This window comes from Carcharhinus amblyrhynchos, chromosome 15, assembly GCF_965287045.1.
Source record: "Carcharhinus amblyrhynchos chromosome 15, sCarAmb.v2.hapA, whole genome shotgun sequence".
In the NCBI taxonomy this organism is placed as follows: Eukaryota; Metazoa; Chordata; class Chondrichthyes; order Carcharhiniformes; family Carcharhinidae; genus Carcharhinus; species Carcharhinus amblyrhynchos.
This window is the reverse complement of record NC_137338.1, coordinates 43,413,353-43,428,186: the sequence shown is the minus strand read 5'-3', so window position 1 is coordinate 43,428,186 and position 14,834 is coordinate 43,413,353. Positions and strand designations below refer to the sequence as shown.

The window sequence follows — 14,834 nt, the reverse complement described above, 5'->3', positions numbered from 1 at the left end:
TGTTGCCAAACTCACTAAACAACAGCTACTTTAGTAACTCCACGTTAAATCCTACTTATAGTTACCACACAAAATAGTTTAGATGACCAGGTTTGCAGAAGTGTCATTTCCTGCTTCAACAAAGGTTCAAAACTGCATCTTTAAGAGGAGAATAACCATAATCTGCTGTGGCTCTTGTGTAAAATGGAATGAGCCTCTTTGGCTCTGAGCACAGATGGAACTGGCCTCTCTGAAAATTTTGGACTGTTTGGCTATTGGATGGAAAAGCAGTCTCCTTCTCCAATGAAGATGGTAACAGTTATTTAGTCCAGTTGCTTTGATATCCCACCTTGTGGATTTGGTTGTCTATTTCTTGTCTTTATAAGTTTATCATTTGTATAGCCCCACTGATTTCTGGTAAACAATGTTTTTGATATGGCAAATTGCATCTCAGTATTCCAGTAGATGCCTGCTAATCCTGTTACTTATTTGTTATTTTGTTTTCACCTTGAGTTCACTGTTAACTTCGATAACTTCCAAATTCCTAGTACCTGATTTTAACAGTGGATCTGTTTTAGTCGAAATTTTAAGTTAACCATTGGTTTAAATGCCCCCTGTCTATTAGTTCAAAACTCATTCCCCCATAACTCATCTTGTGAGCTCTGGTAAAGACCTGGGGCAGAATTTTCCATTCTGATCAACTAATGAAGGGCTCATCCATACTGGGCTGATGGGGAATGCCAATCTCACTTCAGCACAGGAATAATCCATGTACTTCTCTACTAACTGGGTTGCCTCCTCCTCATCTACCATACCTCCTCCCTCCTGGGATCTCTCACTCCTGTTGTAGCTAGCTTGGCCTTATGAAAACAAATAGATGGAATTTGTTGAGAAGGGGTGGAGGAGAGATTGGAAAGCAGGCATACCTTCTGTGTATACTGAGCCCTTCTGGAGACTGTGTTAGTGAGTGGGATAAGCGGCACATTTCCTTCAGGGCAATGGGGGTGGGGGAGGGAGATTGCCTTTGCACCTGATTATACACTTGGTAGGTCATCAATTATACATCAGTAAGTCACTCACTGAACTAGTTGGTGGGGTGGGCTGATTCACTTATGAGGCAAAGGAAGTGACTCAATATTTAACTACCAGCTGGATACAAATTTTCACTCTCTGCAGCCCAGCTCTGTGTTCTGGATTTCCTGAGATGCTCCCTGGAGGAAGAAAGCATGTACCTTAAGGTTCATCCACAAATTCCTGATGGTTCTCCTCACCAAGGTCTGTAAACGCCATGATGTCCTCTTTCCAAAGGATGTAACTAGGAGGTCCATCAACTTCACTTTGCAGACCTGGGAGCAGTGGAGATCTGTGCTGCTGGCAGATGAAAAAGAAATGCCCTGCAGTGTAGGAAGTGAATGAATGATCTAATCCGCTCTACCTGGATAAGTCAAACTTCTTACTCAAATTTACATTCTCATAATGCAATCTGGCACTCTAAGGGTTACGCTGCTCAGGCTTCTCACATTGGCAGAGGGGATATAAGTATGCAATGTCTTATGTACATCTTATTAACATCGCTATCCATTTCACCTATCACCCTGCACAGACAGCAGCTTCAGCCTTTACTGAGGAGACATTTATGCAGGATAATATGGGCGGGGAGGATGGGGGGAGTGGGTAAATGAACAGATGCCTCCTAGTGGCTGCCTATAGCAGAGCATTGATTGCAAATAGGTTGTGTTCACTACAAAATAATTCTGTGTATCTGGCCAAATGAGTGATGAGGGTGTATATGTGGTAAAAACAAAAGGGGCTTATAAAATGAAAAGTAGCATTTCTTAAATATTCTGGGGTGTTAGGCACAATATTGAAAAAATCTTTTAAAACAATGTTATTGTTTTTAAACAGCTGATTTATTCAAAATTAAATAATAGTTAAAATTAAATGACCTTTCTTTCCAATACATTTTACTTTGATCCAATTCAATGATGGCAGAAATCTGAAAAGAATGCAAATGTTGCTTGCACACAAAAGGCTGTTTAATTATTAAACAAAGTTTACCACTTGTTGTCATGATCTCCATATTAAAAATAAGCAATCTGTCTCTTCGCCTGAAATTCAATATGGCAGCCATGTAACTAAAAACATTTGATAAACAGAACAGCTTTGACACTTCCATATCAGTTACTGTAACATTATACACACTGACTGTTATTTTCTTAGTAAACAACTGGATTTTCACTTGATAGATTTCCGGTAATTATGTCACAAATGTTAATATTTTAGCATGCATATCAGCACACATCAAATACATTGGGAACAATAAGTTAGCTTTTACCATGGCAGCTGTTGTTATCAAAAGTAATCGACACAGAATAAAACAAAACAGTCCCCTAGGAACTGCACAGTATAATTAAAAAAAAACTCACATAAAGGTTTTCTGTCAACGCTGTAATCTTGCATGATAGCTAGAAACTATTTTTTAAAATTCATTCACGAGATGAATTTATTGTATTCGCTGCCCCAACGTGGTCCCCTCAACATCAGGGAAACTAAACAAACTGGGTGACTGCTTTGCAAAACACCTTCACTCAGCCCATCCACAAGGATGACCCGAACCTCTTGCTTTTGTCATTTTAACTCAGCACCTTGCTCGTGTTCTCATATCTATCCTTGGCCTGCAACAATGCTCCAGTAAAGCTGTAGGAGCGGCATCTCATTTTCCAGTTGGACACGTTGCAGGTCTTGGGACTCAACACTGAATTTGACAACTTTAGATTTTGACCTTTCACCTCCATCTTAAATCGCCCTTTCTTTTTTAATATTGTCTCAATACAAAACAATGCTCTCCCTCTCACACACCATCTGTCATTTGTTCTTAAAGTTGCTACTTTTTGCTGAAGGTTCTTTTGCTCTAACATTCTCTCTCAAGTTCTGATGAAGGATCTGTGACTCAGTGTTAATTCTGTTTCTCTCCTGATAGATGATTTCCAGTGTCCTCTGTTCATTTCAGATTCCAGCATTCACAGTATTTTGCTTAATTCAACATTTATATGATTGGTCCTGTTCAGTTTCTGGTCTATGGTATCCCCAGGATGTTGATAGTGGGGGTTTCAATGATAGTCTTGCTATTGAATGTCATGGGGAAATGTCATTGTGTGGCACTTGTGTGGTATGAATGTTCCTTGCCACTTATCAACTGAAGCCCGAATGTTTTCCGGATCTTGCTCCACATGGACACAGACTTCTTTGTTTGTGTTTTACAACATTATATGAACCTCCCAATAAGATTACTTTTGTACAATCACTCCAGGCTGTCTGCTATTATCTATATAAGGAAAACTAAAGTTGGGCAAACTAAAAAACAAGTCCTGTATCTGAAAGTGGATCCCATGGCACAACTTCATCAATCTCTATTGTGATTTGACCTTAATTATTGGGCCGCTTACAGAGCAGGGCTTTTTGGATCTTGCTATGCAGTAGATGAAAACAATTTTCATCTAAGATAGTATAAACTTTATTTGGATATAGTGTCTGGAATCAATTCAGTTATTTTATGATATATGTCACATTGGTTTGACTATTAAAAAAAATTACAAATAACAGTCAGTGTATATCACGTTACAAGTCAATCTGTAAAGCTGAGGACTTTCTTTAATTTAGATTTTGTGACGAAGTATAATAATTCAATTATAGCATCACTGTTGTATGTTATTTTAAATTAGTCATGGAGAGTATTTTGGAATCGATATGAATGGTGATACGTAAAATTACATTTGACAACAAAATACTATTTAAAGAACGTCTAGTTTGGAGCTTTTTCTTGTGAAAACAGGTTTTAAGAAAATCACTATCACGTAACACATTAGTTAAGAGGTCGGAAAGATCGTGATGCAGCAAAGTTTTTCCTCTGCATTGGAGTATTGCGATCTTGTTCATGAAAAGGAGCTACAGCTGACTTCACAAAAAACTGCAACTCCACGTAAAAAGTTGGGATTGGGATATCGGTCTACTGGAGAAGCAAAATCTGAGAGAACTACCAGCATTTCGTTATGCTATCGGGATCCCACTTCGAAACAAAAAAACAGCTCTGGTCAGTATGGTAGTCAAAGTTTCCAAGATAATGTGACTTTAGCGATCACCTTTACAAACCATCTGGTAAAATGATACATAGTTGGAATCATTTCACCAGAACAAGAGCTATGTACATGTGTTAGCATCCTCTGCAAACCCAACCGAAAACTTTTATACGAGAAACCGACACGGGAATTTATTTTTAAAATCTAGTTAGCGCAAGAGGCAGAAAAGTTTACAAACGAGGACGTGCTGCAGGCTGGTGTTTACAATGGTTACACGTGAGGACAGTGTTTGGGCTCCGAGCGCTGGGGCTCTGTGACGTCACCGGCGGACAGGTTGAATGACGTCACCGCTGTTACTGACTGGTCGCCTCGCGCTCCCCAACAAACGGTAAGTTTAAAAAGCAGGCTCGCGCACCCCGCAACGGTCATAGAGGCAGGCAGCGGCAGGGGAAGGGAAGCAACCTGTACCCGGCAACTGCGCACAGTCTGTCTCTCGGACGGGGGGGTGGGTGTAAAATAGGGTCGCCGCTACTGCTGCCGCGTCTGAGAGTTAATCCCGAGTGTCGGCGGTCGCTCCGTCTCGAACACTCTTTTGGAGTGATGAACCTTGGCCCGGGAGGGACAAGTCATTATTCGTCGATATCCTTCATCACACTCCCTCCCGACTTTTTTTTAAACGATATGCCAGTGTGCTCCTCCGTGGGGGGTAGGGGGGAATAAACACTCGCTTCCAGCCTCTTCATCAGCAAATAAATTAAAACTAACCTATCTCTTCTCTTGGGCTTCCTACTTTCACCTTGTATCCATAGTTATTGCAAAAGAAATAACGGAACTGTTGAGTCACTTTTTATTTACAAAGAAACATAATTATGATGGTTAACTTTTCAGTTATTTTTCCCCCTCAACTCAGGGGCGTTATTTGGTACCTGTTTGGCTTTGTTCTGTCTGTAGTTATGATTGAGGCCTTTCTTTCTCCCCTTTAGGCTGGCAGTGAGTAGGCCAGTGGATTTTAGGCCGTTTTATTTTCATAAGCTTGTCTGTCACCTGCCGCTTCGAGGCGTCGAGAGCCGTCGGGGGTGGGGGAGGGGGGAGAAAAGGAGACATAATACAAAACACAAAATGCGTAGAAACTAAAACAGGCGACGGGCGGCGCGTCGACCTAACTTGCTTTCAGAAAATTAAAGACTCGCCATGTCCGCCACCGATTGACGTCCCGCGCGGCCAATGGTCCGCGCTCTCCGCCTGATTGACATGGCGTGCGCTGGCCGCCAGGCTGATTGACATCCGGACCCAGCCAATCGGAGCCGCGACCGTGCTGATTGACAGTCGGCTAAGCCAATCGGAGCTGCGCCGGCCCAGATTGACGGCCGACCCAGCCAGTCGGAGCTGCGGCTGCGCTGATTGACAGGTGACAAGTGCCGGCCCACAACCGGCTGGAGTGATTGACAGGTCGGACAGACAATGGGAGCTGCTGCGCAGTTGTCTGCCCCCCCCCCTCGCCCTGGCTAAAGAGTGATTGATTAGTCGGAGCATATGATTGACGGCGGTCCCGAGTCCCAGCCGGCGGAGCAGCGTGTTACATAATAGGAGTCCGGACCTACCTTAAAACCAATCAATCTGGTCAACAGGCGGCAGCCCGGGCTGGTGCGACGCTGCACCAATCACTGTAGTCTCGGGGGTTGGATGTCTGGTTATCATGTTAGGTTGTCTTTTGTGTATACAGAAGATGGATACAGTATTCAAAGTGTCTACTTTGGAAATGTGTTTTATTTCTGGGAATATACCCTGGCACTTGGGCAAGTAAGGTATGTGACTTCTTGAGAAAAAAAATAACTGTGGCGTTATCAGATAATTTGGAAACTTCTTGTTGGCTTCGCGTTTTGGCCATCACGATCAAATGAACATTTTTTTTAGATTAATTTGCGACTTTAGATGGTCGCTTCAGTGAATTATGAGGTTTTTTTTTCTCAGGGCTGTAATGGTCTGCTATCTGTTTCGAGCCCTGGCTCTCTCTCTCTCTTTCTCCCCCCCCCCCCCCAATTGTGCCCTCAGGGAAAAGGTGATGGAGGCTTGGGTGGGTATGAGAGGAGGGGGGAGAGGATGGATTGCGGGGGGGATGTTTAAAAAATAAATCCAGGTCGAAGTGGGAATTTTAAATTCCTTTGTTCGTTTGACATTCAGTGTATTAGTGGAGGCAAAAAATACAGTTCGCTGTTTTTCGTCTGCTGAGAGTACAAAAAAATGTTAACAGTTTAGTAAAAGTCTGGAAGTGCATTACCAGGCCCCAGCTGCAGAAGATGCAAGTAGTTTTCATCTGGAGACTGTTAGGTTGACGATTCCGAAAAATAATTAATTTCATCAGGGGAGGGGGAAGGTTTTGTTTTTAACTCATTTGCTTACGTACATATATTGTGAAAAACGCAAACTGTTTTAACAGCTTTGTTTTTGTACTGAATTGTGCCAATTTTGTTTCTATGAAGTTGTATTTGCAATTTCATGTGTGGTAAATGTTCTTTGATGGTTCCGACTTGTCACCCTTCTGTTTATTTTTTTTAATTTGAAATCCACCGTTGTCATGGCCCACACCGTTCCCAAGATTGTTTTGTTAAAACCATAGTCAACCAATATTTCAGCTTGTTAGCAATGTTTTTGTGAATTCCTCGTAATTGGATATTTTAATGTAAAACACAAAATAAAACATTGGAAAAATTCCCAAATAACTAGTTATTGTTTGCCTGATCTAGTTAAAAAGGTCAAATTAGTACTTGTTGATTTTTTTTCTCGATTTGTTTATGTTAAAATAATAATCACCATATTTAATTACATAATCTTTTTAAACTGTTTCACCATATATATGAAACACACATCATTCTGATTATCTTGCAACATTTCTAGGCTGCTTATTATTTTGTGCCTATACCTATATAAACGTTGATGTTTTTAATAAACGAATGGTCATTATTTGCATACGACTAGATGTTGTCTAACTAGTTTTGTATTTTTTTTTGAAGTTTAAGACATTGTGCACCACCTATAAGGGCAGCAATGTGTATTACTGTTTGGCCAAAAGGAATAAAACTAATTCTCGGAAATCAGTGGCTTTGCTTCTCTATAAATCCTGTAATTATAAAACTCTGTTTATAATTGCCATATATAGTGAGGAAAAAGACACATGGAATCTTTGCTACAAAAACATGAATATTTTCAATTTCTGTGTAACAATATCCTTTTAAATAGGTTGAAATGAAATTAACAGTTCCATTAAAAAAGAAAATATGGCAAAATATTGCTGTGTAGATTTTGGTTTGTTTCTCAAATGGAGATCTGTTACAAATATTGTTACAATAAATGCTTTTTTTAGCTTGTACCAGGAAATCAGTAACTTTGTGAATTTTCGAAAAAAGTTTTTAGTGTTGGATCTGTTAACCATAAAATATCAAATACATGAACAAGTTGAAAATTACTTCGTCCTATGATATGGCGCCCCCACCTTGACAAAGTTTTGGATTAGAAAGGATGTTTAAGGCAATGGGGCCTTGTAACGACATTCTGCCTTTCCAAAAAAGCAACTCATTGAGTCACCATGTTAAGAATCTTAGATTCCCATTTTTTCTCTTTCCCACCACCCTCCAGTACCTCATTGTTTATTTACAAATATTTACTTACAAATTAGAATGTGCTTTCTGTCCTACACTGATTTAAACACAAGATAACCCAAAGACATTAGCTATCTAATAAGAAAAACTAAACACAAGAACTGGGATCCTCCATCCCACGTAGAAGCTTTTTAAAAAAATCATTTATTTGCATGTGCTAAGCTGAATAACAGTTACTCTGCAGATTCCTTATTTTACACTGATTTGACACTGTAGAAACTTCTAAAAAGTTGAAAATGAGTGACAGAACACTCAGTATTTTGGGCTGAAGAGACTTCAATCTTGTTGTTCACCTGCAACTTGATTCCGTTTGAGTTGAGGTAGATGTTTTGGTCTCATTGCAGCAGATCTGTTAAGCTATTAGGGAATTCCTGATCCAATTTTTAAATAAGATAAGATCAATTTACATGGGCATGGATACATCTATAATTTAAGAAAAAACTCGATTTGCAGCTAGCTAAATAACACTCCCCCACCCGTATAGGAACTTTGAGTGCAAAATTCAATTTTGTTTTTGGGCTTTGAGAAATGTTTTGAGAACAATTTCCCATGTACTCATTGTTCTCTTTAATTTAGTATTAATTTCTCCTAAAGTTTGGTTTCAACCTTGCATAAATTGTTGCCTCTTTCTAGCTTTATTTGTAAAGATAATTATTTGCACGTATTGTCACAGAATCAGAACTTCTGAGTTTGACATTAGATTGAAACACCGATGAACAAATTACAAACACTGGCCTTCCAGTTGTAAATGGTTCGAGTTATTTAAACTGAAAAGTTTTTACATACCATGTGACCTACATTTCCTGTGCTTGAGGTTAAAGCCCAAAAAGAAAATAAAATTATCCATCTTGTATGTTTTACTATTGGAATCCATACTAAATAATTTGCATCCCAACTAATGGCTGGCCTTTTGCTTAAAATGAAAATATCATGTTTGTGGACAGATAGTATGCACCGTTGTTTGGAACCTTTTTGCAGTTTGTCAAGAATTTGATTTTAGCTATACACTATGCATGAGAATAAACCCAAGCAGAAACAGACAGCTCGATACTTTTACAAAATGGGGATATTGTGAACATTACTGTAGATTGACTTGTAGAGTCTTCTGCACAAGCTTGCCACCACCGTCTGGGTGTTTATGGCACATAATGTGAACCAACTATCTCATGTTTTGGAAACATTCCATTTTTAACTGTTTTATTTCCTCGTGGGTAAAAGAAATGGTTGAAATGAAGAAAATGCTCTTTAATTTATTTCAGAGAACCACTCTCCAGTATCAAATAACTTTTCACATATCTATGCAAAAACAACCAATGTCTGCTGAAACCTGCAAAACAAACTTGTTGTACGCTAACATAATTGCAGTCGCATAGATTGTAGTAACAATGATAATGCCCTCACTCGTGGTGCTCAGACAATAACACATGACTTAAAAAATCTACCCTAATCAATTCTTTGTGTATTGTTGCCACAAAAATAAGATATTAATGAAGATGAGTTTGCACATCCTTGTTAGATTATTTTCATAAAACTATCTTTGGCACATGTTTATCAGTTTGTGGTTTTTTCATTTCTTCATGATATGTTTCATGATCCAGGATATTCCTACTGTGCACACACCTTGTTGTTAGTATACTCCAAATACTTGGCTCCAAAGCACTGTGTTGTAATGAGGATATAATGTCCTTTACAGAATGGTTGATAACTGATTTGTACAGAGGCAGTAGTAAAGATTTTAGCCTTCTGGGTTTCCAGACTTTTTTAATTGTTTTTTTAAGTTTAGATTTTTAACTAGCGGATACTAACCTCAATCTGCTAATCTTATTTTCAAAAACTGAGTTGTTTAGCCTATTTGTATGTTTCTCTGATTTTTCTTATTTTTAAAAATCAATTTTATTGACATTTTAGTTGGATAGATTTACTTGAACAGAATTTCATTTCTTTTTTTTTGACCAAATTGCCTTTCACTGCAGACTGGGTTGTTCTTTATTTTCTTTGTCTTTCTTAGATTTAGAACAATGCATTTATGGCAACTTTCAAATCTCAGAATTTCACAGAAAATGGAGTATCTTAAAGTTGAAATGTAGGGAATCACAACCACCAGTTTTCACGCAGCAAAATCCTACAAATAGCAAGTAAATAAATTATTAATTAAATTTTAATAGTTGTAGGGTGAATATGTTTTTAGCAGATTCTTTGCAAGTCCTTTGCACTTCAGTAGTGCCATGGGATTTTTCTACATCCACATTGCAGGCAGATGGCTCTCAGTTTAACATCTAATCAGAAAGCTGGCATCTCTAACAGCACGGTATTGAGCATGTGCTCAAGATTGGAATAGGGTCTGAATGAACATTCTGCAGTTCTGAAGTGAGAGTAGTACTACATAACCAAAACTGATATCTTGGCTTTCTCATTGGATCCATTTTCAGATGAATAATACATGGTTTCATTAAGTTAACCAATTATTGTTGAGTTCAAACAAAGAAGCTGTTAGTTTTTAAAAATTAATATCCTTGAAAGTCTAGAAGTATGTCACTCATATTGTCCATATATGTGAATACAATTGCATAGCTATGTATGATATTTCTAGATCAGAATTTTTATTAGGTTAGAAGTTTTCCATGGAGACTGTAATTTAAGCATTGCTTTTTCATTGTTTCCAGAACACACCACCTTGCATTTTTAGTTGAGGAAAAATAAGTTTTGTTATGTAAACAAGTGGCAAGGGCAGCATTTATTGCCCATCCCTAATAGCTATTGAGAAGGTAGTTGTGAGCTGCCTTTTAGACCCATTGCAGTCCATGTGGTGCATGTACATCCACAGTACTGCCACGGAGTTTCAGGATTTTGACCTAGTGAAGTGAAGAAACAGTAATATTGTTCCAAGTCAAGTGTGTTACTTGGAGTGAAACTTGTAGTTGATGATGTTTCTGTACTTCTACCCTTGTTCTCCTTGGTGGTAGAGGTCACAAGTTTGGAATGTGCTGTCAAAGCACCCTTGGTGAGTTGCTTTCAGTGCACCATATGGATGGTACATACTGCTGCCACTGTTTACCTGTGGTGGAAGGAGTGCATTTTTAGGGAGCGATGTGTTGCTGATCTTGCAGGCTGGTGTTAAGCTTTGTGTTTTAAGAGCTGCACTCATTGAGGCAAGCGGGACATAGTCCATCACACTTCTAATCTATTCCACGTAGAGATGGGGAATATCTGAAATCTGTGTCAGTGTTTGACATATTACTGGCTGTAATGTGGGAATGGTGGAGGGAGGAGGAGCTTCCAGTGAATGCAAAATGCAACTGCAGAATAACCCAATATTCTATATCTTCTCTCTCGTGTCAAATATAGTTCTTTAAAAAACTGATTATCTATCTTTGAAATCCAAAATTTTGTCTTCAGGACTCTTGTTTGTTTCTATTTTTGATTGCACTGATCAGTTACATTATATTAATTACACATTTTTCTAACCATATCTGGTCTTATCTAAGAATTATTTTATTGCAGTTCTGAGCTTTGTCAGCAATTGTGGGTAGTCCTTTCTAATTTACTCCTTTCAGGTGAATGAGAAAAAAATTGCTTTTTATAATCTAAATGTGAACAGTGTATAAAAATGCCTTCTATTGTGAATTATATTTGAAGAACTGATTTAGTAGACTCCATTTGGATTTAATTATTGTTGTGATTAAATTGATTTTTGTCTAAAGAACAATCTCTCTTTATCAACATTTCCAGACTTACTGAGATTGAACAGGTGGATTCGCTGTTCTGGAGGACGAAGTTATTCTCAGTATCTACTAGTTGTTTCTGATGTCCTGGAGAGTCAGATGTGACTCCAAGTTGAAGGTTTTCATAAAATATTGGAAGCTAAACAAACAAAAATACAAAATATGTTTGGCAACTGCTAACTCAAAATAATTGGAATGATTTCAGAAAGAACTGCATAGCTTGAAATATGTTGGAGGGAATAGAGGGCATACCTGTAATTCCAATCCCAAGCTCCACATACAAAATTAAAACTTTTATAAGGTGGGGATGCCACGTGGGCCAGTACTGCGCAGTGTTGAAGACGTATCAAAAACATTGGACTATGAACAGTCATCTGGTTTTCCAGAGCAACTTATTAGCCTCACTCAGTTTGGCAATGTGAAGATAATTCATATCTTCTGAACCATTAAAACCACAAAATATGTGATCTTGTTTTCCAGGTGATGGGTTGAAGAGTATTATGCTAGTGTTTAAAGTGTTCTCTATTCTGAATGAAAATAGGTATGTGCCAACTAACAGCTTGAATAAGGGAGTTTCCCTCTGTTTAATTCTGTTCTTGTATTCATAGGGGCAAAATAGATTCTATTGTAAGTTTTCTGTAACAACCACTTATATGAAATTCTGATCCTGGTTCAACAATTGTACCTTTTCTTGTGGATTATTCACTGTATTTTTATCTACTACCTACACTGTTGGTTCTTAGAACCTTTTATCCCTTTACCAGGGTGACAGATCCATCAAAATAATGATTTTCTCCCTGATTGCTTTCTATCCTGCTTTATATACAATTGTCACGTATACTTCTGTGCTATCTCATTAAGGATGCTGCTACTGCAGGAGAGAAGTGTTATTTTGAGTATATTAGCCCTTAATCTGATAGTTTAAAAATATTGAACTTTTGATTTTTTTTGAACATTCGTTGTTTTAGCAATTTAGTACCAAGTATTACCACAGGAGGCCCTCAGTCTCCTATGCAAATGTTGGCACTTCATGCAGTGCTGGACAATTGGCTTTTTAACATTTAAATTTACAGGTCCCATGGAACAAAAAAAGGTAGACCTCACACCTGTGGAATTTAAAATCCTTTTTTTTTTCTTCCTTTTGTGCTTGCGATAGTGCATTCTACCACTAGTAACACAACAAGCAGCTATACTTTTCTGCAGAAAATATATTGCCTCACATGTTGATTCAAACAGAATGGAGTGTGAAATCCAGTATTATGTTGTAAAACTCATTGAGCCATCCTGTAATTGTGTGTAAAATAAGATTGTAGTTTTAGCATAGTATTGTAGTATCAGTGGTGAAGCATTTTTTACACATTTCAAATTTATATATTGTGTGCAGTAGATAATGTGCAATATAGCTATCTCCAAAGGGAACAAATTCATCAGCATCTTGATTGTTCTCATGGCATCTGAAGCTTCAGAATTTCAGTAGAACAAATTTCCCAATTGCCGCAGGCAGTTCAAACTGGTTGAGAACTCGTTTGTGTATTTGGAAGATCAGAACACCTCATTCAAATTAGAAACCAAATGCTTCTAAGTAAAATAATATATAAATATGCCATTGCATTGATCAGGTGAATCAGTAGTGAGCCATGTTAACAATGAAACATTTAAGTGAGAAGTAGGAAGTAACTGAAATTTGGAATACTTTGAATATAGCGGACTTCCTGGGACGTCCTTGATGATGGCTTGGAGATTTTTGTAAGAATGGGGTGTTATGACCAAGAAACTGGGAGATTGTTGGGTGGTGCAAGTAATCGCCAAGACTGCAGTTGAGGAGTTTGAGAAGTGGAGGTGAGCAGAAATCTGGGGCCCATGGTGACCAGGAGATTTTGATGGTGGGGGGAGGGAGAGCAGTCTTGTTTGGGGGCATGAAGTGGTGTGAAGATGGATGTTTTGGATTGGTAAAAGACTTTGGGGAGGAGGAACCTAGGAGAATGGTGCTTGAATTGTCCTTTGGTTCTTTTGGGGATATCTAGTCACCTACTGTGCTACATTTCTACATGTTTCTCTTCTCCCTGACCTGCTTGCAGCTTCATTTTCTCTGGCAGGACTTTTGACTTTTTTTACCCATTATCAGTTGGTTAGGTGTCAGATTTGGCTCAGCGGTAGCTCTCAGTTGAGTCTGAAGGTTATGGGTTCATGTCCTACTCCAGTTTGGTAATTGTCCAGCTGTTCTGTGAAAATATCTCTAACTGACAGCCAGGCTTTTAAACTGTGCTCAGGCCTGGAAATAAATAAAACGTTCAAGAAGCATTGAGCAAAACCATCCAGTAAAGATAGTCTTTTGATTGTGAAACATATAATTTCTTGAAGTTTTTAAAAATCCTGTTTTGGACTTCAGCAATTTAAACTTGTTGAATTAATTTTCAAAAATGTTTTGAGTAATTTGATCTGATTTACCAGTGAATTATTTTAACAAATTTGTAATTGGTTTCAGAAGTCATGAGCAGTTTTACATTGGCAGTTTTCAAATCCCTCGCTTAGCTTTTGGTTTGCTTCCTCTGAGTTCCATTGTTGTTTTTACCTTGAAATGTTGACCCTCCTCCTTTTAAATATTGACATTTCAAGAATTGTGGGAAAAAAATGACAGATTAAGGTTAACATGAGAGTGAATACACACTTTTAATTATCAGTGATTCTGTGTATGGGTGATACTGGTAAGGCTGCATATATTACCCATTGAAGGTGATGATGTGCTGTCTTGAGCTGCTGCAATTGTTCAGCTGGTGTTAGGAGGAATTTCAAGATGCTAACCCAGCAACAACAAAATAATGGTGATAAGTTATCCAATACAAGTTGGTATTTAAATTGAAGGAACATTTGGAGCTGGTGTTCCCCAACATTGCCACTCTTGATTTCCTTGGTTGTAGAAGTTGGGAGAGATTTTCTGTCAAGACAGGCTTAACCAGTTGTTGAAATGCATCCTGTTAATAGTCCATACTGTAAACACAATGTTCTAGTGGCACGGCAGGACAGATGTCGAGTCCAGTGGAAAGAAAACCAATCAGACACACTGTTTTGTATAGTGTTGAGCTTTGTACGTGTTGCAGCTGTGTCCATCTACCCTACTGATAAGTATTTTGTTGCATTTTGAGATTGAATCTTGCTAATTTTTGAGTGACTGGAAGATATGCCACCCATTGCAGGGTGTCCATCCGCTGTAACTCTGTTGCTATTGTAACTGTTTGATTATAGCTGGTTTAATTAAGCTTCAGGTCAGTGATGACTAGCAAAATAATGATGTTGTGGATATTTAAGAACATGAACAGGAGTAAGTCATTTGAACCCATGGAGCTGCTCCACCATTCACTAAGATCGTTGCTGATCTATTGTGGCCTTACTCCACTTTGATG

The 14,834-nt window shown here is 38.4% G+C and overlaps 1 protein-coding gene across 4 annotated transcripts in view; it reads left to right on the top strand.

The window, feature by feature from the left end:
* Positions 1–1,669: 1,669 nt before the first annotated feature.
* The window catches only part of zbtb20 (zinc finger and BTB domain containing 20), a 310,534-nt gene continuing 297,369 nt past the window's right edge, over positions 1,670–14,834 (top strand). For 2 of the 4 annotated variants that reach the window (XM_080203898.1, XM_080203894.1), the window contains exon 1: positions 5,783–5,860. The gene's annotated coding sequence lies outside the window, so the exon portion shown is untranslated. Of the gene's footprint in view, positions 4,444–5,782; positions 5,861–14,834 lie in introns of those variants that run through there. The other 2 variants (XM_080203895.1, XM_080203897.1) reach the window with 2 other exon arrangements.